This window comes from Hyperolius riggenbachi, chromosome 4 (genome assembly GCF_040937935.1).
Source record: "Hyperolius riggenbachi isolate aHypRig1 chromosome 4, aHypRig1.pri, whole genome shotgun sequence".
Taxonomy (NCBI): domain Eukaryota; kingdom Metazoa; phylum Chordata; class Amphibia; order Anura; family Hyperoliidae; genus Hyperolius; species Hyperolius riggenbachi.
This window is the reverse complement of record NC_090649.1, coordinates 136,664,893-136,692,892: the sequence shown is the minus strand read 5'-3', so window position 1 is coordinate 136,692,892 and position 28,000 is coordinate 136,664,893. Positions and strand designations below refer to the sequence as shown.

Here is a 28,000-nt window from a genome sequence, read left to right as displayed (position 1 = left end):
CTCTTTCTTCAAGCAGTTTTGGAACATTGTGTTTGTACCGTGGATCCAGAAGGGTATAAACCCAGTAATTGGTGTTGTCCAGAATGCGCACAATGCGTGGGTCACGTTCAATGCAGTCTAGCATGAATTGAGCCATGTGTGCCAGAGTCCTACCAGAATCCTCATCATCCTCTTGTGAGCGTTGTGATAGTTGTTGTGATGCATCATAGTCGTCACCTTCCTCCTGGTCTGCTTCTGCTGACCATTCGCGTTGAATTGTGGAAGTCCAACGTGCACCGCTCTGGCCCTCGTCAGTGGTGGCATGAAATTCCTGCTCCAACTCCAGCTGTTCCTCCTCCTCTTCTTCGTCATAGCTGCTGGGGCCAGCGTTCCCTGAGGCGGATGGCCTGATGTTGGTACCATCACGCTGATCGTTTTCTCCTTCAGATTCCCCCAGTTGCATCATGACAGCTGTTTCCTTGATTTTTAACATCGACCTCTTCAGTAAACACAGCAGTGGTATGGTAATGCTGACTGAAGAGTTGTCACTGCTCACAAGCAACGTGGATTGCTCAAAATTTTGGAGGACTTGGCAGAGGTCCAACATGTTGGCCCAATCGGATCCACAGAAGCTTGGCAGCTGGCCGGATGCGCCTCGGTACTGCGCCGTCATGTACTGGACCACTGCACTCTTCTGCTCGCAAAAGCGGGCTAGCATGTGCAGCGTAGAATTCCAGCGCGTAGGGACATCACACAGCAAGCGATGGTGGGGGAGATTGAAGCGCTCCTGCATCTTGGCGAGTGCCCCCGAAGCAGTACTGGAATTTCTACAATGTTTGGACACTCGACGCACCTTCAACAGCAGATCGGGCACGCCTGGGTATGTCCTCAGGAACCGCTGAACTACTAGGTTCATCACGTGCGCCAGGCAAGGGATGTGTGTCAGCTTAGCCAACCTTAAAGCGCGAATGAGATTACTCCCATTATCACACACAACCATGCCCGGTTTCAGGTCCAGCGGTGCCAGCCACAAATCCGTCTGTTCCTTTATTCCCCTCCAAATTTCCTCCCCTGTGTGCTGCTTATCCCCAAGGCAGATTAGCTTCAGCAACGCTTGCTGACGCATGCCAACAGCTGTGCTGCACTGCTTCCACGATCCTACTGCTGCTGGGTTAGCGTTTCCGGATGAGGTACAGCTTTGAGATGCGTTGGAGGAGAAGGAGTCAGAGAGGTAGGTGCTGCTGTTGTTATCCAGTGGGAGGGACGGCGGTGCAGCTGTTTGTGGCGTGGGCAACACCCGTGCCGTAGCAGGTGAGGAATCGCTGCCAGGCTCCACAAGGTTCACCCAGTGCGCGGTAAGGGAGATGTATCGACCCTGGCCGAACGCACTCGTCCAGGTGTCAGTGGTGAGGTGAACCTTGCAGGCAACGGCATTCTTCAAGCTTCGGGTTATTTTGCTGACCACGTGCTCATGCAACTCAGGCACTGCAGAGCGTGCAAAGTGGTAGCGGCTGGGAACCACGTAACGTGGGATGGCCACTGACATCATGCCCTTGAAGCTGTTTGTCTCCACCAATCGATATGGCAGCATTTCGCAGGCCAGAAGCTTGGCTATGCTGGCTGTTACTGCCACGGCCCGGGGGTCATTTGCTGGCAATTTCCTCTTGCGCTCAAACATCTCCGACACAGACAACTGAACCGTAGCGCTGCACACGGAAGGGCTGTTGGTTGTTGTGTTTGATGAACACTGGGAGACCTCAAGAGCACTACTCCGGAAAGTGACAGTGTCAGCGTCGTCTGATGTTTGTGAATGTTGTGAACCACGCAATGGCTGGGCTACTGCTGCTGCTGAGGCGGGTCTGGTGAACCCAAGGGAGGCAGTGTTGTTTCTGGTACCCTGTCCTGACGCGTTTGCCCAAAGAGTGGGATGTTTGGATAGCATGTGACGGCTCATGCTGGTGGTGGAGAGGTTGTTAATATTTTTCCCCCTGCTCAGGCGGGTCTTGCACACCTTGCAAATCGCCATGGTAACATCCTCAGTGCAGTCTTCAAAGAAAGCCCAGACTTTGGAGCACCTGCCTCCTTGCTGGCGATTTCTGTTTGCTCCTCTTTTGCCTCTCACTTGAACTTCCACGCTTGTGGTGCCTGAAATTGCGCGCCGCCTACCTTGTGGCACAAGGCGAACTCGTGCAGCAGTGTGTTCTTCAACAGACTCATCTGTGCTGCTGCTACGACGGCGATGTTCTCGTTCACAAACAAAATCTGGGTCTCTGTCCACATTGTCCATACCCTCCTCTTCCATCTCCTCAAACTCGTCATATGTCATTGTGGGCCACCGCCGTGGAGTAGAGCTCCCCACAACAACCTCTGCGCAGCACACTCCAACGTCGTCTTCCAGATCTTGTCGGCCGACCTCCTGCAATTGCAACCCCTCCTGCCCAAATTGCTCTGGGATTTGGGTTTCCGAGTCCTCTTCGGACTCGCCTTGTATTTCAGTGCGCGGTGCATTTCCCACAGTTAACGGTTGTGAATCCAGGCACAACATTTCTGGCTGTTCCTCCATTGACCTTTGAAAGGTGGAAGTTTGTTGGGCTGGGAATAGCTCCTGCGAATACCCCATTGTGTCCTGAGGTAATTCATCGGACTGGTTATCTGGCAGTTGTGTGCGTGGTGTCGCTGCCGGTTGTGTCAGCTTTGTGCCCACTGGCTCCTTGTAACTGGCTGAGGACTCGGACCTCGTGCGTGATGTGCTGGTGCTGCTTAACCCACTGCTGGACGCTTGAGAGGTCATCCAAGTAATTATCTGGTCCTGTTCTTTTGGATTTGTGAGGGTTGTTGTCCTGGACAACATGGGCGGTATTGAGTGGGTTTTCTTGGGTGCTCCCCTGTGGCCTGTACGTGAACCGTCAGGGGAAACACCTCTTCCCTTGCCCCTCCCTCTTTCACCGGATTTCTTCCTCATTTCACTTATCCTTACAGTACACGCTGACTGGCAGCAGTACAGTGGCAGTACAGAAATGCTATACAGTACCACTATTCCCAGCAGCGACACAGAGCACAATGCTATACAGTGACGGGTGAGCGGTGTACCACTATTCCCAGCAGACACAGAACAGTACACAGAATGCTATATAGTGTGGCTGAACGAGCGGTGTACCACTATTCCCAGCAGACACAGAACAGTACACAGAATGCTATATAGTGTGGCTGAACGAGCGGTGTACTACTGTTCCCAGCAGACACAGAACAGTACACAGAATGCTATATAGTGTGGCTGAACGAGCGGTGTACTACTGTTCCCAGCAGACACAGAACAGTACACAGAATGCTATATAGTGTGGCTGAACGAGCGGTGTACCACTATTCCCAGCAGACACAGAACAGTACACAGAATGCTATATAGTGTGGCTGAACGAGCGGTGTACTACTGTTCCCAGCAGACACAGAACAGTACACAGAATGCTATATAGTGTGGCTGAACGAGCGGTGTACTACTGTTCCCAGCAGACACAGAACAGTACACAGAATGCTATATAGTGTGGCTGGACGAGCGGTGTACTACTGTTCCCAGCAGACACAGAACAGTACACAGAATGCTATATAGTGTGGCTGAACGAGCGGTGTACTACTGTTCCCAGCAGACACAGAACAGTACACAGAATGCTATATAGTGTGGCTGAACGAGCGGTGTACCACTATTCCCAGCAGACACAGAACAGTACACAGAATGCTATATAGTGTGGCTGAACGAGCGGTGTACTACTGTTCCCAGCAGACACAGAACAGTACACAGAATGCTATATAGTGTGGCTGAACGAGCGGTGTACCACTATTCCCAGCAGACACAGAACAGTACACAGAATGCTATATAGTGTGGCTGAACGAGCGGTGTACTACTGTTCCCAGCAGACACAGAACAGTACACAGAATGCTATATAGTGTGGCTGAACGAGCGGTGTACCACTGTTCCCAGCAGACACAGAACAGTACACAGAATGCTATATAGTGTGGCTGAACGAGCGGTGTATTACTGTTCCCAGCAGACACAGAACAGTACACAGAATGCTATATAGTGTGGCTGAACGAGCGGTGTACTACTGTTCCCAGCAGACACAGAACAGTACACAGAATGCTATATAGTGTGGCTGAACGAGCGGTGTACTACTGTTCCCAGCAGACACAGAACAGTACACAGAATGCTATATAGTGTGGCTGAACGAGCGGTGTACTACTGTTCCCAGCAGAATCAGAGTGGCAGTAAACAATGGTATATAGTCTGGCTGAGCGGTGTACACAGAGTGTCAGTAAACAATGGTATATAGTCTGGCTGAGCGGTGTACACACAATGCTATATAGTCTGCTATATAGTGTCAGTAAACAATGGTATATAGTCTGGCTGAACGAGCGGTGTACTACTGTTCCCAGCAGACACAGAACAGTACACAGAATGCTATATAGTGTGGCTGAACGAGCGGTGTACCACTGTTCCCAGCAGACACAGAACAGTACACAGAATGCTATATAGTGTGGCTGAACGAGCGGTGTACCACTGTTCCCAGCAGACACAGAACAGTACACAGAATGCTATATAGTGTGGCTGAACGAGCGGTGTACTACTGTTCCCAGCAGACACAGAACAGTACACAGAATGCTATATAGTGTGGCTGAACGAGCGGTGTACTACTGTTCCCAGCAGACACAGAACAGTACACAGAATGCTATATAGTGTGGCTGAACGAGCGGTGTACTACTGTTCCCAGCAGACACAGAACAGTACACAGAATGCTATATAGTGTGGCTGAACGAGCGGTGTACTACTGTTCCCAGCAGACACAGAACAGTACACAGAATGCTATATAGTGTGGCTGAACGAGCGGTGTACTACTGTTCCCAGCAGACACAGAACAGTACACAGAATGCTATATAGTGTGGCTGAACGAGCGGTGTACTACTGTTCCCAGCAGACACAGAACAGTACACAGAATGCTATATAGTGTGGCTGAACGAGCGGTGTACTACTGTTCCCAGCAGCGACACACAATGACTGGGGGGGACCCTGGCTAGCGTGGCTGGAGCGCGAACTACCCTGCCTGCCTACCCAAAGCTAAACCCACAGACAAATGGCGGAGATATGACGTGGTTCGGGTATTTATTTACCCGAACCACGTGACAGTTCGGCCAATCAGAGCGCGTTCGGGTCCGAACCACGTGACCCGTTCGGCCAATCACAGCGCTAGCCGAACGTTCGGGGAACGTTCGGTCATGCGCTCTTAGTTCGGCCATATGGCCGAACGGTTTGGCCGAGCACCGTCAGGTGTTCGGCCGAACTCGAACATCACCCGAACAGGGTGATGTTCTGCAGAACCCGAACAGTGGCGAACACTGTTCGCCCAACACTAGCTCCAGCCACGTGTTGTGTGGCCGATCAATACAAGCTCGGCAACCAGAACACCCCGCAGAACCCTTGCCCGCTCCTCTACCTGCCCATGTGTGAGTATCTTTCCTGCACAAGTCCTGATTGATTGCTGCCATGCATAGACCGCCTCACATGTACCTTTATCTGACTGTGATCTTTAGCTGCTAAGCTTGGACTGCTTCATATAGACTGCAATTAGCCTGTGATACTAGCCGCTTCGCACGGACTGTTTCATATGGACTTCTATTAGCCTGTGATATTGCCTGCCACTGCCCCCCACACGGACTGCTACATTGCGGCGGACCGCCACGAGCCTGCCGCGGCCCCCCCCCCCATATGGACTTTACAGATGAACTGTTATTATAACTGCTGTGCACAATCTCTAATATTCACTTGCACGACAAACCTACTGTCGCTGTCTTTCTGCACTGCTCACACATGCCCCACTCCTGTATGATACCCACTGTAATCTGCTATAACCCATGCAATAGGCACTGTAAATGAGGGGGTTACAATCTTCTCATGAATGCCACTGATACGCTGCGGGCGCAGTGTCGGAACCGCAATATCTCCAATGGACCCCCTCCCATCTCAGCGCACCATCACCTACACCAGAGCTGAGCTCCTGGTATGGGAGTCCAAGGCCCAGGGACTTCCCCTGCGGGATACAGTCCAGGCTCACCTTGACCAGTGGACCCGCAGGCTCAGATACCGGCCTAGGGGGAGGAGAGCGGGCGCACAAGTAAGGCTGAAAAAGAAAGGTCTGAAATCACCGATCCCAGCCATTCTGCTAGCGAACGTCCGCTCTCTCCCGAACAAGCTAGACGAGCTGCTTCTATTGCTTGGCAGCAAACCCACGCTTGGTAGCAACTCCCCGGTACTCTGCTTCACAGAGACCTGGCTGAACGACAACATCCCGGACAACTCCCTTCATCTTCCGGGCTTTGACCTCTTTCGTGCGGATCGCAACCAGGCACTCTCGGGGAAAAAGAAAGGCGGAGGTGTCTGTTTTTACATCAACTCCACCTGGTGCTCCAACACGACCGTCCTGCAGAAAGGCTGCTCCCCAGACATCGAACTCTTACTGATTAACTGCAGGCCTCAGTACTCTCCCAGGGAATTCAACTCCTATGTCCTGGCGGGTGTCTACATCCCCCCGGATGCCGACACCAGTAATGCACTGGGCACACTCAGCGACGCCATCTCAAGGTGGGAGACACACCTCCCAGACTCCCTCTTCATCATTCTGGGGGATTTCAACAGGGCAAACCTACGCCAAGAGCTGCCCCGTTACAAACAACATATCACCTGCCCCACCAGGAACCAGAACACCCTGGACCACTGTTACACGGTCCTCAAAGACGCGTACAAGGCCATTAGCCGAGCTGCCTTGGGCAGCTCTGATCACTACTTAATCCACATGATCCCCACCTACAGAAGACACCTTGAAACCACAAAGCCGCTAGTCAAGCCTGTGAAAAAGTGGACAGACGAGGCGAAGGAGCAACTCCAGGCCTGCTTCGACAGCACCGACTGGTCAGTCCTGGAAGCTCCCTGCCTGGAGGAATGGACAGAGAATGTCACCTCCTACATCAGATTCTGCGAGGAGTCATGCATACCAGCGACAACCATCAAGGTCTTTCCGAACAACAAGCCCTGGTTCAACGGAAGGCTACGCAGGCTCCGGAGGCAAAAAGAGGAAGCCCACAAATCTGGTACACCAGAGGGTTTCAGGGAAGCCAGGAACACCTTGAAAAGAGAGTTGAAGGTGGCAAAGAGAGACTACTCCAACAAGCTGAGTCGCAACCTACAGTCCAACAATGTCCGGGAGGTCTGGAAAGGCCTAAGGGCAGCCACCAACTTCAAACCTCCTTCTCAACACATTTCTCCGAGCACTGCACTAGCTGAGGATCTCAACAAATTCTATTGCAGGTTCGAGGCCCAGCCCACCCTCCCGGCGGATCAAACGTCCACATCCTCACCCGAGAATCCACCACCCCCCTCCTCTCCTCCACACGCTGGTCATTCCCCCTCAACACAGCTAACAGTCCAGGAGACCGATGTGCTGCGGCACCTCCGGAAGCTAAACACTAGGAAGGCCTCAGGCCCAGACGGCATATCCCCATCCTGTCTAAAAACATGTGCGGGACAGTTAGCCCCGGTCCTCACTTCCATCTTCAACAGATCCCTGGAGCTGGGAAAAGTTCCCTCCTGCTTCAAAAAAGCCGACATCATCCCGGTCCCCAAGAAGCCAGGAGTCACGGACCTAAACAACTTCAGACCCGTCGCCCTAACCCCGATTATCATGAAGACCTTCGAGAGACTGGTCCTCTCCTACCTGAAGCTTCACACTGCTACCCTATTGGATCCTCTACAATTTGCATACAGGGCAAACCGGTCTGTGGAAGACGCCATTAACATCTGCCTTGCACATATCACTGAACACCTGGATAAACCAAAGACCTATGCAAGGATCCTCCTCCTGGACTTCAGTTCTGCGTTCAATACCATCTGCCCAAACATTCTGCATGACGATCTGGAACGGCTCGGTGTCGACCCAACCCTTTGCACCTGGATCAAGGACTTCCTTACGAACAGGACACAGCTAGTGAGACTCGGAGACTGCTCCTCCAGTGTAAGAACCACAAACACAGGCGCCCCGCAAGGATGTGTACTGTCTCCGATGCTCTTCTCCCTGTATACAAACAGCTGCACCTCCTCCACGGATACCGTCAAGGTCATTAAGTTTGCGGATGACACCACCATCGTAGGACTCCTGGGCGATAAAGCGGAGCTGGAATATCACAGCGAGATCGAGCGGATTCTCAGATGGTGCTCTGACAACAAACTCGTACTAAACACAGCAAAAACAGTGGAACTGATAGTGAACTTCAGAAGGTACGCGCCACCACCCAGCCCGGTCATCATTGATGGCACCAAAGTCTCCAGGGTACACAGCGCGCGGTTCCTAGGCACCACCATCACGGAGAACTTGAGATGGGACGTAAACACCTCTACCACCCAAAAGAAGGCCCAGCAGAGACTGTTCTTCCTGAGGCAACTAAAGAAGTTTGGCATGCCCAGGGAGCTACTGACCAGTTTTTATACGGCGACCATCGAATCTGTCCTTTGCTCCTCCATCATTGTCTGGTACGCGGGTGCAAATGCGAAGGACAGGCTCAAACTCCAGAGAGTCATCAACGTGGCTGAGAAGATCATTGGGTCGCCCCTGCCACCCCTGGACCTTCTCCACACATCCAGAATGAGGTCCAGGGCAAATAGAATCACACTCGATCCCTCCCACCCGGGCAATCACTTCTTCAGTCCCCTTCGCTCGGGACGTCGCTTCAGGTCCATCTACACCAAGACCACCAGGCGTAGGAACACATTCTTCCCTCAAGCGATCACTCTCCTAAACTCAGACTCTATCCCCAATGCCATCTCCTAATCCCCTTCTGCACCTCGGGGCACTTAGAGGACGAACGCGCGCCCATGGGCGGGCACTCATGTCCATCTCGGCTTAATACAGCGACAACCGCTTTATGTGTCTTTTGCTATGTGAAATGTTTCTTTTTAAATTGTACTGTGTGTAATGTTATTTGCACTGTTTGCACTTGACAATATGCCTTGTGTCCACAAACAATTCCGGGTGCGGCGCCTGTCGCACTTGGCGAATAAAGTGATTCTGATTCTGATTCTGATTCTGCCAGGAAAACTTCTATGGCTGTAATTAGCTTATCAGTGATGTTTACTGTATTCCTGACAAGGTCCTGACAAGACAGAAGCTGTCACTTCCATGCCTAGGAATAAACTATTTCAGGCAGCAATATAAAACAAGTGAAACAGCCTGTTTATTAATGTGTTTTGCACTCTACATACACATGTTTATCTCATCATGTCACATGTCGCCTTTACACTTTAAAGGGACTCCGAGCACCTCTCATGGGCATGCCTTTAAGACAAATGACTTCCAACAAAGTCAAGCTATGACCCCTCTGGAGGAGCCTCTTGTAATAGCCATGCATGTCACTTCCGCTTCCTGCTTTATTCAGTGATGAACTCCTCTAACAGAGAAGACAGGGGTGACCCGGAAGTTATAATATAGCCTAGATGGCAGCCGCGATTTTTAAATTGAAATCGAACTAAAACTATTTGGTGTAGAACGGCAATGCAGGCATCAAATGAAAGAGGAGAGCACAAGCTACAGAAAGGTATGCATCTTATAGTACTTTGCAGTACTGGTCGGAGTCTTAAAGGCATGCCCCTGAGAGGTGCTCGGAGTCCCTTTAAGGACATTGGTTTATCCCTTATTTTTCTGTCCTTTGTCTTTTTCAGTTGCACAGGCAGGAACTCCAGCTGTTTCACTCACCCACTCTAGACAGTTGCCAGGACTGAGCGTGGGCTTCCTCGATATACACTAGTAAAAAAAAACTGAAAAAACAGACAAAACAATTAATAAATGCTGGTGGATCAGATTGCACAGTCTAAGCATCCAGATTGCCAGCTCAAAAGATGTTTGCAAATCAGCTCATCTCTTATATTAATGACAGAAAACATATCCTTGAGTTGTAGGTCAGGCTCAAAAGCAGTTTCTGATAAAACGATGATATGAAAGCCATACACAAGAGACACGGAGGAGGAAATGTAAAACCATGCATGCTATGCTTACTGTAAGGGATTTCATATTCACTTTTTCTTAAATGATTTTGGTGCGATCCCAAAGTCTCTGATAGTGACCAGCAATAGAACATTCCTCCAGCTGTTATGCATCACTGCTATGTCATTCATATCTAATGTGCCCTAAAATCTCCTGTTTTTTCCAGTAAGACACAACACAGATGTTGGATGTGAGCTATTTCCCAATACACAATTCCAATTATGTTATCATAATATTTCTCATGTTGTGCCCCGCAGCGCATTGATCATATATGTATGTGTGTAAAATACTAATACTACATTGACGTCCTTGGCTCTTACTATAAACAATACAATTTTTATGACAATACCACACTATCACACTAGCATGCTTAAATGAGCACAGGGCCTTTTTTTCTACTTAAAGGGATACTGTAGGGGGGTCGGGGGAAAATGAGCTGAACTTACCCGGGGCTTCTAATGGTCCCCCGCAGACATCCTGTGTTGGCGCAGCCACTCCCCAATGCTCCGGCCCCGCCTCCGGTTCACTTCTGGAATTTCTGACTTTAAAGTCAGAAAACCACTGCGCCTGCGTTGCCGTGTCTTCGCTCCCGCTGATGTCACCAGGAGTGTACTGTGCAGACACAGACCATACTGGGCCTGCGCTGTGCGCTCTTGATGACGTCAGCGGGATCGAGGACACGGCAATGCAGGCGCAGTGGTTTTCTGACTTTAAAGTCAGAAATTTAAGAAGTGAACCGGAGGCGGGGCCGGAGCATCGGTGAGCGGCTGCGCGGGCACAGGATGTCTGCAGGGGACCATTAGAAGCCCCGGGTAAGTTCAGCTCATTTTCCCCCGACCCCCCTACAGTATCCCTTTAACCACCGCCGATGGCGGCTCGCAGGCTAAATGTAAACACAAGCGGAAATAATCCGCTTTGTTTACATTGTACGGCGCTGCTGCGCAGCAGCGCCATAAGGCAGATCGGCGATCCCCGGCCAATCAGCGGCCGGGGATCGCCGCCATGTGACAGGGGACGTCCTGTCACTGGCTGCACAGGACGGATAGCGCCCTGTGCAGCCCGGAACACCAGGGGGGCCAGGTAGGAGAGGGAGGGGGGGGGATTTCGCCGCGGAGGGGGGCTTTGAGGTGCCCCCCCCCCCCCCCCGCAACACCGGCAGGCAGGAGCGATCAGACCCCCCCAGCACATCATCCCCATAGTGGGGGAAAAAGGGGGGCGATCTGATCGCTCTGGATGCACCCTGATCTGTGCTGGGGGCTGTAGAGCCCACCCAGCACAGATCACAAATAACAGCGCTGGTCCTTAAGGGGGGGTAAAGGGTGGGTCCTCAAGTGGTTAAAGGGATTGGAATCATTTGCAGGTGAACATATTGCTAGTGCAGAAAAAATATAAATAACATCTTCATCTCTGTCACAGATGTCTTGGAAGCACAAAAGGAGAAAGACTACCTTTCTCTTATGTTCACAGCAAACAGATGTTCTGTATTTAAAGGACCACTATAGTGAAAATGTGTACAATTTAAAATGCATGTTTATGCCTATGTATACAATGTACATTTGTTTCAGATTAAAATGCACTACAACTGTATTTTTCCTATGTCACTGTCACTTACAAAGGTTGTAAAAATCTGAAAGGTTTTGGACTAGTCCATCTCCTCACCTTCTAAGACTTAGTTTTTTTTGTTTTTCTCTTTTGTTTTTAAAAAATTACTAAATGATAGTTGCTCAGTCTGACTGCCAAAATAGTGTTCAAGCAAAAAGGGAGGCTGCCTGATATCGTTGTACAGGTCCTTTCCACTGAGTGCTTTTATAAAGAAGAGAGGAGATTGTCATGATCTCCCCTCCAGTGTGTCCTGTTTGTTGCTGCAGGGCTGCAGCCTGGCAGTTCTGATATCTCTGCATGCATTTGGTTGCATAAGTTTGCTAGCATTTGTGATCCGTGTCATTGCTGTCAGTGATTGCCCTGCAGTTCTGGGCAGCACAGGATACCGTCATGAACCCACCTGTGGGGCAGCTCTGATTTCCCTGCACACATGTAGCTGCATAAGTTTGCTAGCATTTGTGATCCGTGTCATTGCTCTCAGTGATTGCCCTGCAGTTCTGGGCAGCACAGGACACCGTCATGAACCCACCTGTGGGGCAGCTCTGATTTCCCTGCACACATTTGGCTGCATAAGTTTGCTAGCATTTGTGATCCGTGTCATTGCTCTCAGTGATTGCCCTGCAGTTCTGGGCAGCACAGGACACCGTCATGAATCTGGTAACAGTAAAAAAGGGCGCAGGAGGCTAGTGGACAAATCGGGCGCCGCCATTCACTCTCATAATAAATATCGTTTAATGGGCGCCCAATAGGAAAAAAGGGCGCCGGAGAAAAATAACGTTTTAAAAGCGGCGCCCGGAGACTTAATGTTTTATTACTGCTTCTCATGATTACACATTATTTAATGATTTATAATTCTTTTAATATTATTTTTAAACGAAAAACAGTACAATATTTTTTCAAACATTATTTTTAAACCAAAAACAGTACAATTTTTTTTTTACATTATTTTTAAACGAAAAAACCGCACAATATGTTTTTCAAACGTTATTAATGCTTATCACAGGGGGGTCTTAGGTTTAGGCACCACCAGGGGGTCTTAGGTTTAGGCACCAACAGGGGAGTCTTAGGTTTAGGCACCAACAGGGGGGTCTTAGGTTTAGGCACCAACAGGGGGGTCTTAGGTTTAGGCACCAACAGGGGGGTCTTAGGTTTAGGCACCAACAGGGGGGTCTTAGGTTTAGGCACCAACAGGGGGTCTTAGGTTTAGGCACCAACAGGGGGGTCTTAGGTTTAGGCACCAACAGGGGGGTCTTAGGTTTAGGCACCAACAGGGGGTCTTAGGTTTAGGCACCAACAGGGGGGTCTTAGGTTTAGGCACCAACAGGGGGTCTTAGGTTTAGGCACCAACAGGGGGGTCTTAGGTTTAGGCATCAACAGGGGGGTCTAGGGGTTAGGGGTAGGTACAGGGAGGGTTACTTAGTAATTTTTTTTTAAACGTTATTATACGTTTCACTATTTAAACGAAAGATTAACGTTTTTACAATTGCCAATTTAATGCACATTATTTAATGATTTATAACTTTATAAAACATTAATTTTAAACGAAATACAGTACAATACATTTTTAAACGTTATCCATGCTTATCGTTTAAAACCCTGCGCCCTTTTTTCCCAGCGCCCCTTTTTAACGTACGCCATGAATCTACCTGTGGGGCAGATCTGATTTCCCTGCACACATGTAGCTGCATAAGTCTGCTGGCATTTGTGATCAGTGTCATTGCTCTCAGTGATTGCCCTGCAGTTCTGGGCAGTACAGGACACCGTCATGAACCCACCTGTGGGGCAGCTCTGATTTCCCTGCACACATGTAGCTGCATAAGTTTGCTGCAAAAATCTATTAACCCTTCGCACACTCACATGCAAATGTTCACACAATAGCATTCACAGATTCACTCATCCAGGCACAACTGTTATCCCTACAGCTAAATTAAAAGCCAGGGTTTTAGTTCACAGAAGAATGCATTCTTATGCTTAATCACCTATACTGCGCAGAAGTACCCAGGTAAACATAGGTGTCCTAACTCTGGCCCTGTAACATGCATAGTGCAGACATGCAAACACATTCATTGCATCAAACCTATCAATGGATTGGGAGCACACATCCTAACTTCCTCTCCTGGGAAAGACAGTGCATCTTACCAATCGCACAAGGGAGCTAATGTTATGTGTCCATGTGCACAATGCGCATACACCAGCATAAGCTGTCTGCATGCTGACAAACATACAGGGGAAGGGGGAGTGCACCGAATTGGACCCTAGCCACAGGGGTCAATGATAAGAATAAACATACATATATCCAGGCACATCGCCTCTAGTTAGGACATTAAATAAATTATTAGGGAAAGGGAGGTGCTGAAGGGGGTGTGGCTAGAAAACAGCAAAAATCTATTAACCCTTCGCACACTCACATGCAAATGTTGATGAGTGAATCTGTGAATGCAATTGTGTGAACATTTGCATGTGAGTGTGCGAAGGGTTAATAGATTTTTGCTGTTTTCTAGCCACACCCCCTTCAGCACCTCCCTTTCCCTAATAATTTATTTAATGTCCTAACTAGAGGCGATGTGCCTGGATATATGGCTGCATAAGTTTGCTGGCATTTGTGATGCGTGTCATTGCTGTCTGTAATTGCCCTGCAGTTCCAAGCAGCACAGGATGCTGTTTTGAATCCATCTGTGGGTTGCTGTGGCTGAGCTGCAGCATGGCAACTCGGATTTCCCTGCATACATGAAACTGTACAAATTTGCTAGTATTTGCAATGCATGTATTTGCCACTTGCAATTACCCTTCAGTTCTGATCAGCGCTATGGTGAAATTTCTGGCTGGTGGTAGTGTTGGGCGAACAGTGTTCGCCACTGTTCGGGTTCTGCAGAACATCACCCTGTTCGGGTGATGTTCGAGTTCGGCCGAACACCTGACGGTGCTCGGCCAAACCGTTCGGCCATATGGCCGAACTAAGAGCGCATGGCCGAACGTTCCCCGAACGTTCGGCTAGCGCTGTGATTGGCCGAACGGGTCACGTGGTTCGGACCCGAACGCGCTCTGATTGGCCGAACTGTCACGTGGTTCGGGTAAATAAATACCCGAACCACGTCATATCTCCGCCATTTGTCTGTGGGTTTAGCTTTGGGTAGGCAGGCAGGGTAGTTCGCGCTCCAGCCACGCTAGCCAGGGTCCCCCCCAGTCATTGTGTGTCGCTGCTGGGAATAGTAGTACACCGCTCGCTCAGCATTCTGTTTACTGCCACTCTGTGTACCTCGCTCAGCCACACTATATAGCATTCTGTTTACTGCCACTCTGTGTCTGCTGGGAATAGTAGTACACCGCTTGCACAGCCACACTATATAGCATTCTGTTTACTGCCACTCTGTGTACCTCGCTCAGCCACACTATATAGCATTCTGTTTACTGCCACTCTGTGTCTGCTGGGAATAGTGGTACACCGCTCGCTCAGCCACACTATATAGCATTCTGTTCACTGTTCTGTGTCTGCTTGGAATAGTGGTACACCGCTCGTTCAGCCACACTATATAGCATTCTGTGTACTGTTCTGTGTCTGCTGGGAACAGTAGTACACCGCTCGTTCAGCCACACTATATAGCATTCTGTGTACTGTTCTGTGTCTGCTGGGAACAGTAGTACACCGCTCGCTCAGCCACACTATATAGCATTCTGTTCACTGTTCTGTGTCTGCTGGGAATAGTGGTACACCGCTCGCTCAGCCACACTATATAGCATTCTGTTCACTGTTCTGTGTCTGCTGGGAATAGTGGTACACCGCTCGCTCAGCCACACTATATAGCATTCTGTTTACTGTTCTGTGTCTGCTGGGAACAGTAGTACACCGCTCGCTCAGCCAGAGTATATAGCATTGTGTTTACTGCCACTCTGTGTACACCGCTCAGCCAGACTATATACCATTGTTTACTGACACTCTGTGTACACCACTCAGCCACACTATATACCATTGTTTACTGACACTCTGTGTACACCGCTCAGCCAGACTATATACCATTGTTTACTGCCACTCTGATTCTGCTGGGAACAGTAGTACACCGCTCGCTCAGCCAGACTATATACCATTGTTTACTGACACTCTGTGTACACCGCTCAGCCAGACTATATACCATTGTTTACTGACACTCTGTGTACACCACTCAGCCACACTATATACCATTGTTTACTGACACTCTGTGTACACCGCTCAGCCAGACTATATACCATTGTTTACTGCCACTCTGATTCTGCTGGGAACAGTAGTACACCGCTCGCTCAGCCAGACTATATACCATTGTTTACTGACACTCTATGTACACCGCTCAGCCAGACTATATACCATTGTTTACTGCCACTCTGATTCTGCTGGGAACAGTAGTACACCGCTCGCTCAGCCAGACTATATAGCATTGTGTTTACTGCCACTCTGTGTACACCGCTCAGCCACACTATATAGCATTGCGTACTCTGCCAGTCAGTGTGTATATTGCTGGGATCAGTAATACTCCACTCACCGTCAACCACTATATGAGCTCAACATGAGTTCCCCAGAGACCTCCGCTGTGAGCAGCACTCCCAACAACAGCAACAGCCAACGCCCCACGCAAGCTATAACATCCACCCCAGCAGCCAGTGGTCAGCAGCAGCCCTCCCCGGAGGAGAACGTTGTGTCCATCAGTCCGTCGCCAGAGCGATTAATGAGGGCTGCCATTGAGGAGATGATGGGGCCTGATGTGGAGGAGGAGGTCTGGCTCAGGCCAGCATCCCAAGTTAATGTTGAGGACGATGAGGGGTCTGTGTCTGGGGATGTTGGGGTGGCAGAGGTGGTGGGTGGGTCAGACTCAGGAGAAGAGTTGTATGATGAGGATGATGATCGGGACCATCTGTATGTGCCTCAGAGTCCGACCCCGGAAAACATGTTGTATCGTGTGTTTAGGTACTAAAATCTGCGTTCCCTCCCAGTAGTGTTGGGCGAACAGTGTTTGCCACTGTTCGGGTTCTGCAGAACATCACCCTGTTCGGGGTGACTATATAGCAGACTATATAGCATTGTGTTTAATGCCACTCTGTGTACACGGCTCAGCCACACTATATAGCATTGTGTTTACTTCCACTCTGTGTCTGCTGGGAACAGTAGTACACCGCTCACCCGCCACTGTATAGCATTGTGCTCTGTGTCACTGCTGACAATAGTGGTACACCGCTCACCCACCACTGTATAGCATTTCTGTACTGCCACTGTACTGCTGCCAGTCAGCGTGTACTTTAAGGATAAGTGAAATGAGGAAGAAATCCGGTGAAAGAGGGAGGGGCAAGGGAAGAGGTGTTTCCCCTGACGGTTCACGTACAGGCCACAGGGGAGCACCCAAGAAAACCCACTCAATACTGCCCATGTTGTCCAGGACAACAACCCTCACAGATCCAAAAGAACAGGACCAGATAATTACTTGGATGACCTCTCAAGCGTCCAGCAGTGGGTTAAGCAGCACCAGCACATCACGCACGAGGTCCGAGTCCTCAGCCAGTTAAAGTCTGGGCTTTCTTTGAAGACTGCACTGAGGATGTTACCATGGCGATTTGCAAGGTGTGCAAGACCCGCCTGAGCAGGGGGAAAAGTATTAACAACCTCTCCACCACCAGCATGAGCCGCCACATTCTATCCAAACATCCCACTCTGTGGGCAAACGCGGCAGGACAGGGTACCACCAGCAACACTGCCTCCCTTGGGTTCACCAGACTCACCACCAGACCCGCCTCAGCAGCAGCAGTAGCCCAGCCATTGCGTGGTTCACAACATTCACAAACATCAGACGATGCTGACACTGTCACTTTCCGGACTAGTGCTCTTGAGGTCTCCCAGTGTTCATCAAACACAACAACCAACAGCCCTTCGGTGTGCAGCGCTACGGTTGAGTTGTCTGTTTCTGAGATGTTTGAGCACAAGAGGAAATTGCCAGCAAATGACCCCCGGGCCGTGGCAGTAACAGCCAGCCAGCATAGCCAAGCTTCTGGCCTGCGAAATGCTGCCATATCGAGTGGTGGAGACAAACAGCTTCAAGGGCATGATGTCAGTGGCCATCCCACGTTACGTGGTTCCCAGCCGCTACCACTTTGCGCGCTCTGCAGTGCCTGAGTTGCATGAGCACGTGGTCAGCTAAATAACCCGAAGCTTGAAGAATGCCGTTGCCTGCAAGGTTCACCTCACCACTGACACCTGGACGAGTGCGTTCGGCCAGGGTCGATACATCTCCCTTACCGCGCACTGGGTGAACCTTGTGGAGCCTGGCAGCGATTCCTCACCTGCTACGGCGCGGGTGTTGCCCACGCCGCAAACAGCTGGATAACAACAGCAGCACCTACCTCTCTGACTCCTTCTCCTCCAACGCATCTCAAAGCTGTACCTCATCCGGAAATGCTAACCCAGCACCAGCAGCAGTAGGATCGTGGAAGCAGTGCAGCACAGCTGTTGGCATGCGTCAGCAAGCGTTGCTGAAGCTGATCTGCCTTGGGGATAAGCAGCACACAGGGGAGGAAATTTGGAGGGGAATAAAGGAACAGACGGATTTGTGGCTGGCACCGCTGGACCTGAAACCGGGCATGAAGCTAGACACCTGGCACGAACTGGCAATGTACGCAATAGAGGTGCTGGCTTGCCCGGCAGCCAGCGTTATGTCGGAACGCTGTTTCAGTGCTGCCGGAGGCATCATCACAGATCGGCGTATCCGCCTCTCCACAGAAAATGCAGACCGTCTGACTCAAATTAAAATGAATCAATCCTGGATTGGAAACGACTACGCAACACTCCTGGACCCCAACCAAGTAACATGACCGATGAACATCTGGGATGGTTTAGCGTTTCCGGTCCCTGTTTATTGAACCTCTCATCTGTATTACATTTATGACTGCATGGCGGCAAAAAGCATTGCTGCTATATCCGCACGCTTTTTGTCCTCATGCAAGGCCTGGGTTGTTGTGTCTCACAAAGCGTGGCCTTCTCCTCCTGCGCCTCCTCCTGTTCCATCACGTGTGCTGCTGCTGCTGCTGGGTTACCGTTGCCGCGTGGTCCCTGTTTATTGAACCTCTTATCTTTATTACATTTATGACTACATGGCGGTACAAAGCATGCTATCCGCACGCTTTTTGTCCTCAGGCAAGGCCTGGGTTGTTGTGTCTCACAAAGCGTGGCCTTCTCCTCCTGCGCCTCCTCCTGTTCCATCACGTGTGCTGCTGCTGCTGCTGCTGGGTTACCGTTGCCGCGTGGTCCCTGTTTATTGAACCTCTTATCTTTATTACATTTATGACTACATGGCGGTACAAAGCATCCTATCCGCACGCTTTTTGTCCTCATGCAAGGCCTGGGTTGTTGTGTCTCACAAAGCGTGGCCTTCTCCTCCTGCGCCTCCTCCTGTTCCATCACGTGTGCTGCTGCTGCTGCTGCTGCTGGGTTAGCGTTGCCGCGTGGTCCCTGTTTATTGAACCTCTTATCTTTATTACATTTATGACTACATGGCGGTACAAAGCATGCTATCCGCACGCTTTTTGTCCTCATGCAAGGCCTGGGTTGTTGTGTCTCACAAAGCGTGGCCTTCTCCTCCTGCGCCTCCTCCTGTTCCATCACGTGTGCTGCTGCTGCTGCTGCTGCTGGGTTAGCGTTGCCGCGTGGTCCCTGTTTATTGAACCTCTTATCTTTATTACATTTATGACTACATGGCGGTACAAAGCATGCTATCCGCACGCTTTTTGTCCTCATGCAAGGCCTGGGTTGTTGTGTCTCACAAAGCGTGGCCTTCTCCTCCTGCGCCTCCTCCTGTTCCATCACGTGTGCTGCTGCTGGGTTAGCGTTGCCGCGTGGTCCCTGTTTATTGAACCACTTATCTTTATTACATTTATGACTGCATGGTGGTACAAAGCATGCTATCCGCACGCTTCTTGTCCTCATGCAAGGCCTGGGTTGTTGTGTCTCAAAGCGTGGCCTTCTCCTCCTGCGCCACCCTCCTCCTGTTCCATCACGTGTGCTGCTGCTGGGTTAGCATTACCGGTCCCTTTTCCTGGAACCTCTTATATGTATTACATTTATGACTGCATGCCGACAAAAAGCATGTTACCTGTGCAAAGAAAACAGACATTTCCCGCATTTAAAAGACAGTTTTCCCTTTGAAACTTTAAAATCGATTTTCTCAAAAACTATAAGCTCTTTTTGCTAAATTTTTTTTTCCTCTTGTACCCACTCCCAAGGTGCACATACCCTGTAAATTTGGGGTATGTAGCATATAAGGAGGCTTTACAAAGCACAAAAGTTCGGGTCCCCATTGACTTCCATTATGTTCGGAGTTCGGGTCGAACACCCGAACATCGCGGCCATGTTCGGCCTGTTCGGCCCGAACCCGAACATCTAGATGTTCGCCCAACACTAGCTGGTGGCTGCAGCCAATCAGGGCTCCGCTGTCCAGCATGTTGGGGAAAGTTCTGGCTGGACACTATTGTCAATCAGGGCTCATCTGTCTAGCATGTTGGGGAAGGTTCTGGTTGGAGCCTGCAGCCAATCAGGGCTCAAGCTGTCCAGCCAGTCTGTAGCCACACCTCTCCCCTAGCAGTACTTAAAGAGGAACTCCAGTGAAAATAATGTAATAAAAAACTGCTTAATTTTTACAATAATTATGTATAAATGATTCAGTCAGTGTTTTCCCATTGTAAAATCTTTCCTCTCCCTGATATACATTCTGACATTTATCACATGGTGACATTTTACTGCTGGCAGGTGATGTCAGTGGAAGGAGAAGTTGCTTACTTTTTTGGCAGTTGGAAACAGCTGTTCCACAATGCAACAAGGTTCCCATAGTGTGATGTCAGAACCATGGTCCTGACATCACACTGTGGGAGGGGTTTCACCACAATATCAGCCATACAGAGATCCCTGATGATCGTTTGTGAAAAGGAAAAGATTTCTCATGGGAAAGGGAGTGTCAGCTACTGATTGGGATGAAATTCAATTCTTGGTTACGGTTTCTCGTAAAGCCTTGCTCCTGCAGTGTTCCCTTGACTGTTATAGTGTTTAGCTGCCTTGGAGAAGCGCTGGTTGCTTGTACTCTGATTGGATCTGCCGTTTGCGACTCTTGCCTGTGTTTTGGGATTACGCTTGATCGCCGCCTGGACTGACTCTTGCCTCATTACTGGATTACATCTTGCCTAGCTTCTCATTCTCCATGTATGACCTTTGGATTGTTTCTGGACCTGTCTTTGCCTAGCGTTCTGGTACTGTGAAACTTTCTGATACCCGTTGCTGACTCGGACTGTTTTGACCTTGCTTATTCTCTAGTGTTGTTTTGGTGTTTTTTCTTCCTGCATTCCCTTACACACTTAAGGCCTGAGTGTAACTGAAGCCAGTTAGGTGCTGTCTTGGCTCCTCCCATTCAAGCGGGGATGCGCCACATAGGGTAAAGACTGCGGTGATAGATTGGGGCATTGGTGCTCAACCGTAGGTGGGAACTCAACCAAGCCTCACAGAGATACTAAGAATACTCCATATGGAGATGGACTAATGCAAAACCTGTCAGATCTATGCCTACTGCAAGCGATAGCAACATGAGAAAAAAAGTAATTTACGGTGTATTTATAAGTGTGTGTACACATGTATTTTAACTCTCATTACAGCCTATGGCAGCGCCCAAATCAGCTCTGCACAAAAATGTATCTGTCTCAATTTTTATGGTGTAGTATTCTTTTGTTTCATAAATAACTTATTATTTTAAATGCTTTACACAAATGATGTGGGAAACTGCAAACATAAACACTTTTCTACAATTCTTCCTAACGTCTTAAATAATTAGTGCAAGCATTGTAAGATAGCAGCATATTAATCATTTAGTTCTCCGGAGTATAGAGATATCATATATACTGTACTGTATATATACACATTCCATTCTATGTAGAGAGTGAGGAAAGGTATGGCTTGAAAATTATAATACAAATATATATTTGTATTTCACAACAGAGATTGCTTATTTAAATCAAACCGTGTGACTTGTATGTAGTCAACACAAAGAGCAATAATAAGAATAACCTGCCACACCAAATGAGATTCTGGTAATGGCTATAAAAATCTGTGAAAGTGGAATTCTGAGTATTACCGTACCTTTGGTTTATTTTACTGTGATGTTTCCCTTACTAAAGAATAGAGATGGCCATAACCTCAGATTTTCGGTGAATTTCCGCGAAAGGTTCGGTTCGCGCAAACTTTTGCGAACCGCAATAGACTTCAATGGGGAGGCGAACTTTGAAAAATAGAAACACTTATGCTGGCCACAAAAGTGATGGAAAAGATGTTTCAAGGAGTGTAACATCTGAGTTTTTGCATGGATGAGCGGGATAGACGCGAAAAGTCCCGGGGAAAAAAATCTGGATTTGACGCAAAGCAGCATTTTAAGGGCAGAAATCACATTGAATGCTAAATTGCAGGCCTAAAGTGCTTTAAAACATCTTGCATGTGTATGAATCAATCAGGGAGTATAATTAGAGTACTGCTTCACATTGACACACCAAACGCACTGTGTAACGCACCCATATAGTCGCCGAGCTGTGGTAGCTCAATGATAGAACAACAGTGACTGTCCAGCTGATCAAATTTGGTCTGTCCACAATGAAGCAACGACCTTATTATCTTCTTGTATGTAGGTAGGCATAGGTAGGTGTCCCAGTATAGGTAGATAGGCATAGGTAGGTGCCCCAGTAGTTAGCTAGGCATAGGAAGGAGTCCCAGTATAGGTAGGTAGGCATAGGTAGGTGTCCCAATATAGGTAGATAGGCATAGGTAGGTGCCCCAGTAGTTAGCTAGGCATAGGTAGGATACCCAGTATAGGTAGGTAGGCATAGGTAGGTGCCTTAGTATAGGTAGGTAGGTAGACATAGGTAGGTGTCCCCGTATAGGTGAGTAGGTGCCCCAGTAGTTAGGTAGGCATAGGTAGGTGTCCCAGTATAGATAGTTAGGCAGGGCCTGGCTGGCACAGTAATAGCAATTACCAAGGTCCACCTGCAACAGATAGGGCTGTATAATGCAGTGTCAGTGGGCAACACAAAAAAAAAACACATCAGGAGAACATTAGCTCTCAAAAGAGCTGTTGAGGGGTGCTATTTTAGCAATAGCAATCAGCCAGGAGCAAGCTAACAAGCCTACAAGAGCCTAACTAATCTTTCCCTATGAGAGTCTGCCAGCAGCTGTCCCTTCACTAATTAATGCAGGCACACGAGTGAGTGTAAAGGCCAGCGCTTCCTGCCTTTTATAAGGGGGGGGGGGGAGTGGCTCGAGGAAAGAGTGAAGCCTAATTGGCTACAATGTGCCTACTGAATGTGATGTAGAGGGTCAAAGTTGACCCTAATGGCGCACTATGGGGGCGAACCGAACGTCCGGAAAAGTTTGCGTTACATGGCGACCGCGAACCACCGGAAGTTCGCCTGGAACCGTTCGCCAGCGAACCGTTCGGGCCATCTCTACTGAAGAGGTGTTCTCAGCACTTCTTAGTGCACTCAGTGCATCTACAGTGGTCATGCACTTTAGTCCTAATGCTTATCTAGATATGCAAAAAGTATTTTATTCTCATTTCAGTTGCTGAGAGCATATTATAGGTCAGTTCAAAGTGTTAAAATCAGTGGGTTATATGGCAGCCAGCAATTTCAAAATGAAGGCAGCAATAACATACCTTCATGGTACTCTTAAAACCAACCTGAACTTAGAGCTTACTCTCTGCTATAAAAATAAGCAACAGCATAAGGACCTTTAAAGAAAAACATTACAGAACCCTTGCAATAAATGTGCAGTGTGTCAACTTCCTGCTTTCATTGAAGCAGACAAAGGTTTAATATCCTTTGTTTACAAATTAGCTGAGGCTGCCCAGGCTGCTGGGATTCCTGTGCTGACACAGCTGAGAGCTCAACTTACAATTGTGATTACTTGCAGCTGAGTGGGAATTATACAGGCTCTCCGCTCTAAACACAAACATGGTGGATTAATATGTGTTTTCTTGTGTCCCATGCGTGAGTTCAGGTCCACTTTAAGCAGAGATGATTAAGGGAAAATGTAGCCTTAAAGGGAACCTGAAGTGAGTAAGATTATTTAAAATAAACACATGACATAGCTGCAAATGAATATTACATACTAACCTCACCGTCATTTCCTCTCAGAGGCTCACCATTTTCTTCTTACTGTGATCCCTTTCACTTCTGACAATATTTTGTCAGAACTGAAATATACCAGTTGCTGTCAGTTATATATCAGCAGCTGTCAGTTATAACTGAATGTGCAAGGTAATGTCCATGTTTCCCTATGGTTCAAGTGGATGATGTTACAGTTTAACAGTGTGCTGACCAGGAAGCTGCTATGGGGTAATGGCCATTTTTAAAATGGAGGACGGAGAATTCCATTGATCACAGTAGACAAACGGGTCGCAGGAGAGGAGAAAGAGATTGAGAAGTAGACTACACAAGAGGTAAGTATGACCTGTGTATGGTTATTTTGACTTTTTATTTTCAGTTCAGGTTCTCTTTAAGGAAGGTCACATCTTGGGCTCATACTGATTGTCACCTTTTCTTTTTCAAAGGAGATAGCACCATTAGGAAAATATAAAATGAATATGAAATGAGATTGGCCTTGTTGCATATCGTATGTATTGATAATGTGGAAGCAACAATCTCTCTCTCTCTCTCGCTCTCTCTCTCTCTCTCTGTTGTCTATAAAGGTGTTGCTTGTACTATTACCTGTCACCTTCTCTATTGTCTAAACCGGGTGTACCACAAACAGGGTGTAACTTCTGTCGGCCTCTGCGATAAAGTTGATTCTGATTCTGATTTTTGGGAGTTCTGATTATATTAAAACATACTCAAAATGACACTCTCCCTCACTTTTATTATGACTAGTGATGGGCAAACTTTACATAGTGCAGTTTGCCAGGAATAAGCAAACACAGATGGAAGTGATACCAAACCTGAGCAATCACAAATGCTTAAGTCCCCATGCAAATGTACGTTCGTGAACATGGCCACTTGGATAAACGCTATCGCTATTGGTCATTCCAACCCAGCTGACTTTAAATTTAAAGGTCATGCTGATGATTATTAGACACTATTTCACCACTGGTAAGTACAAGCAATAGTTTGTGAAAACCAGCAATCGTGAACACGCAAATATCAATGCAAACACATGTCTGCAAATGTGTTCGACGGGACAAAACCCATCCCTAATTACCTCTAATTATGCCCCACTTTCCAGAAAAATGCATGCTGCAGGATTCATTTCCAGCAGACAAAAACAGATTAGATAACTATGAACTGGCCATGACCAACAGAAAATCACTGCGGTTTTTTAATTTTCTGTCTAGTCCATCAAAATGCAAGGCAGTGAATACATGAATACAGCCTGAATGGGGCCTAACAAGTAAAATGCCTATATTGTTTCTGGATCATTGTCAACTAAGGCAGTAAGGAACATAAACACCAAAGGTGTTGCTGTCAGGATTCATTGAATTATTTGCAGAAGTTGAATAATAATAATAATAGTAGTAGTAGTAGTAGTAATAGAGTGGACTGCTGTCAGGTCACACAGAGGGAAACACAGATTTCTAACATACTACTTTGTGGTCTACCAGCTAACAAACTGGCACCACTTGAATCTGTGCTGCACTCGGCTGCTCGTCTCATTCATCTTTCTTCCTGCTCTTCCTTTTCTGCTCCTCTCTGTCAAGCTCTTCATTGGCTGCCAATTAAGGAGACACTGAAGTGAAAAAAAAAATATGATCTAATGATTTGTATGTGTAGTACAGCTAAGAAAAAAACATTAGCAGCAGAGACACAAGTCTAATATTGTTTTCAGTAAAGGAAGAGCTAAGAAACTCCAGTTGTTATCTATGCAAATTAGCCATTGAGCTCCACGACTTTCAAAGTTGCAGAGAACTCTGCCAGACACTTGAGATAATATAAGCTTTAACCTCAATTCACTAACCTTAACTCCTGTCTTTAATAACTCTTCTGAGCTGTTTTACAGTTATCACCATGGTGATATAATTGTGATAACTGTAAAACAGCTCAGAAGAGTTATTAAAGACAGGAGTTAAACTTAGTGAATTGCTTTATAGTATCTTTTTTTCCCTCTGCAGGTAAGAGTTTAGAGAGCAGGCTAGTGAACTTTTGAACCCATTTAGAATGCTGAGTACTGTCTAAACTGCAAATATTAGAGAATGATGCAATGTTATAAAAAAACACTATATAACTGAAAATAAAAATGTTAGAATATTTTCTATGTTACTAAAATTCTAGTAATTATCCATATTACACAACCAATTCATTATATCATCATTTTTTTTTTTTGCTTCAGTGTCTCTTTAACTCTAACGTATAAAGCTCTCCACAATCTCTCTCCTGTATACGTCTCCTGACTAGTTTACAGATACCAAACCAACCACAATCTCAGATCTGTACATGTCCTTCTATTATCCTCCTCTAGAATCACCTCCTCACATTCACGTAGACAAGATTTCTCATGTGCTTCACCCCTCCTCTGTTATCCTCTGCCACAACACGTCCGTCACTCTCTAACCTTTGATATCTTTAAACGCTCCCTTAAACTCACTTTTTTCCTCACGCATACGGTCTATCTTAGGCCAGTTCACCTGTTTACCCCTGCCTCTAGGTATGAATATTATATACTACCCCACCTCTTGTTTTCGCCCTATTCCTTTAGATTGTAAGCTTGCAAGGCAGGGCTCTCTCACCCTTTTGTGTTTTGGATTTTGTTACACATTTAATCATATTACAATATATTGTAAAGTGCATATCCAGTATTTTTATTTACATAGGCCATCCAGTTATAAAAGGGGGTCCATAATTTATTTAGTGTCTGACTTGTCACAACAAATTAGTGTCATCATTTGTGAAAATAGGAAAATAATTAAAGAACCCAACTTATTCCACAATTAACTTGAGACAGGTCAAAATATATGCAGAGCAATCGTTAAAGGCCTGTCATGGGGTACCTTTAAAAAAAAAAAAGATGTTATGCATGAAACTGATGTAGTAGAAACCATCTGATAGAAACAGTTGGGTACAGTAGCCATATGTTATAAAGTATGTTCCATGTATGGTTTCCAAGAAAATAATTTGACATAACATATTACACTCCTTATTGAGTGCAATATCTCAAACTGAGATGAACATCTGGATGTTTATTGCTCAGTAATGCAATTTCTGTCAAATGTAATTGTATGAAATAAACATTGATATTAACCAAACCTTGTCATAGTAAATAACACATTGAATAAGATGTTAGTTTTAAGTAACTTTATTTCAGTTGTCTGTTACTTTTGCCCTATTTGTGTGTTGGAAGGAAAAAAATATAAGAGAGGAAAATCGTATGCCCACCTACTGAATGCCTACTCCTAACACTAGCCCCTCCTGCCTAGCCAAACAGTATGGGTAGCGATGTGCAGTGTGTTGGATAGAGTGGCGGGATAGTGTACTGATTAAGGGCTCTGCTTCTGACCCAGGAGACCTGGGCTTAAATTTTGGCTCTTCCTGTTCAGCAAGCTAGCACCTATTCAGTAGGAGACCTTGGGCAAGACTCCCTAAAACTGCTTCTGCCTATAGAGCACATCCTAGTGGCTGCAGCTGTGGCACTTTGAGTCCGCTAGGAGAAAAGCACCATATAAATTGTATTTGTCTTGTCTGTTACGGTACTTACCCTCACCACTATCTGTTGCTCTGCATCCTTCTGCCACTATTTTTCATTTTACTGTGTCTGGCTTTTCCTGTGCCTCTGGCACCCAAATTATACGGTAGACACTGCTATACTTGCATTTCACATTGTTCTTTATGGGGCACCTAAATTACCAGGCACATGGATGCACCCCAATTGACCGCTTTGGGCTCTATCACCCTTTTTTTAAACAGTATTTGTCACTGCACCAATTGTCTTTGAAACCTATTTTTTTTTCTTTGTTCATCAGCTGTTTAGATTAAGTCAGAATCAGAATCAGAATCAGAATTTATTTCGCCAAGTACAACGGTGGATTGTACCCGGAATTGGTTTTGGCGCATACAGGGTCGTTGGTGAAAAACAAGAAAATAGCATGGTTAAGCATGGTACATACGTAGACGTGGGACAAGCATACATAGGACAACATTACAGTTTGTGCGTACATTTAAGCAGAGCGTCGTATACAGGTAAGCATGGTACATACGTATAAACAAAAGCAAAATCAATGCAAAAACAGAGAGCATTACAGCATACACGTACAGTTGACATAATACAAACAGAGCATTACAGCATACACGTACAATTAACGTAATACAAACATAGCAAGACATAC

At 47.4% G+C, this 28,000-nt stretch overlaps 1 long non-coding RNA gene across 1 annotated transcript in view; it reads right to left on the bottom strand.

Annotated features, from left to right (window-relative positions):
• The window catches only part of LOC137570527 (uncharacterized), a 42,645-nt gene that overhangs the window by 13,094 nt on the left and 1,551 nt on the right, over positions 1 to 28,000 (bottom strand). Inside the window, exon 2 of the long non-coding RNA XR_011031074.1 lies at positions 9,765 to 9,826. This is a non-coding gene — a long non-coding RNA (uncharacterized lncRNA). The remainder of the gene's footprint in view (positions 1 to 9,764; positions 9,827 to 28,000) is intronic.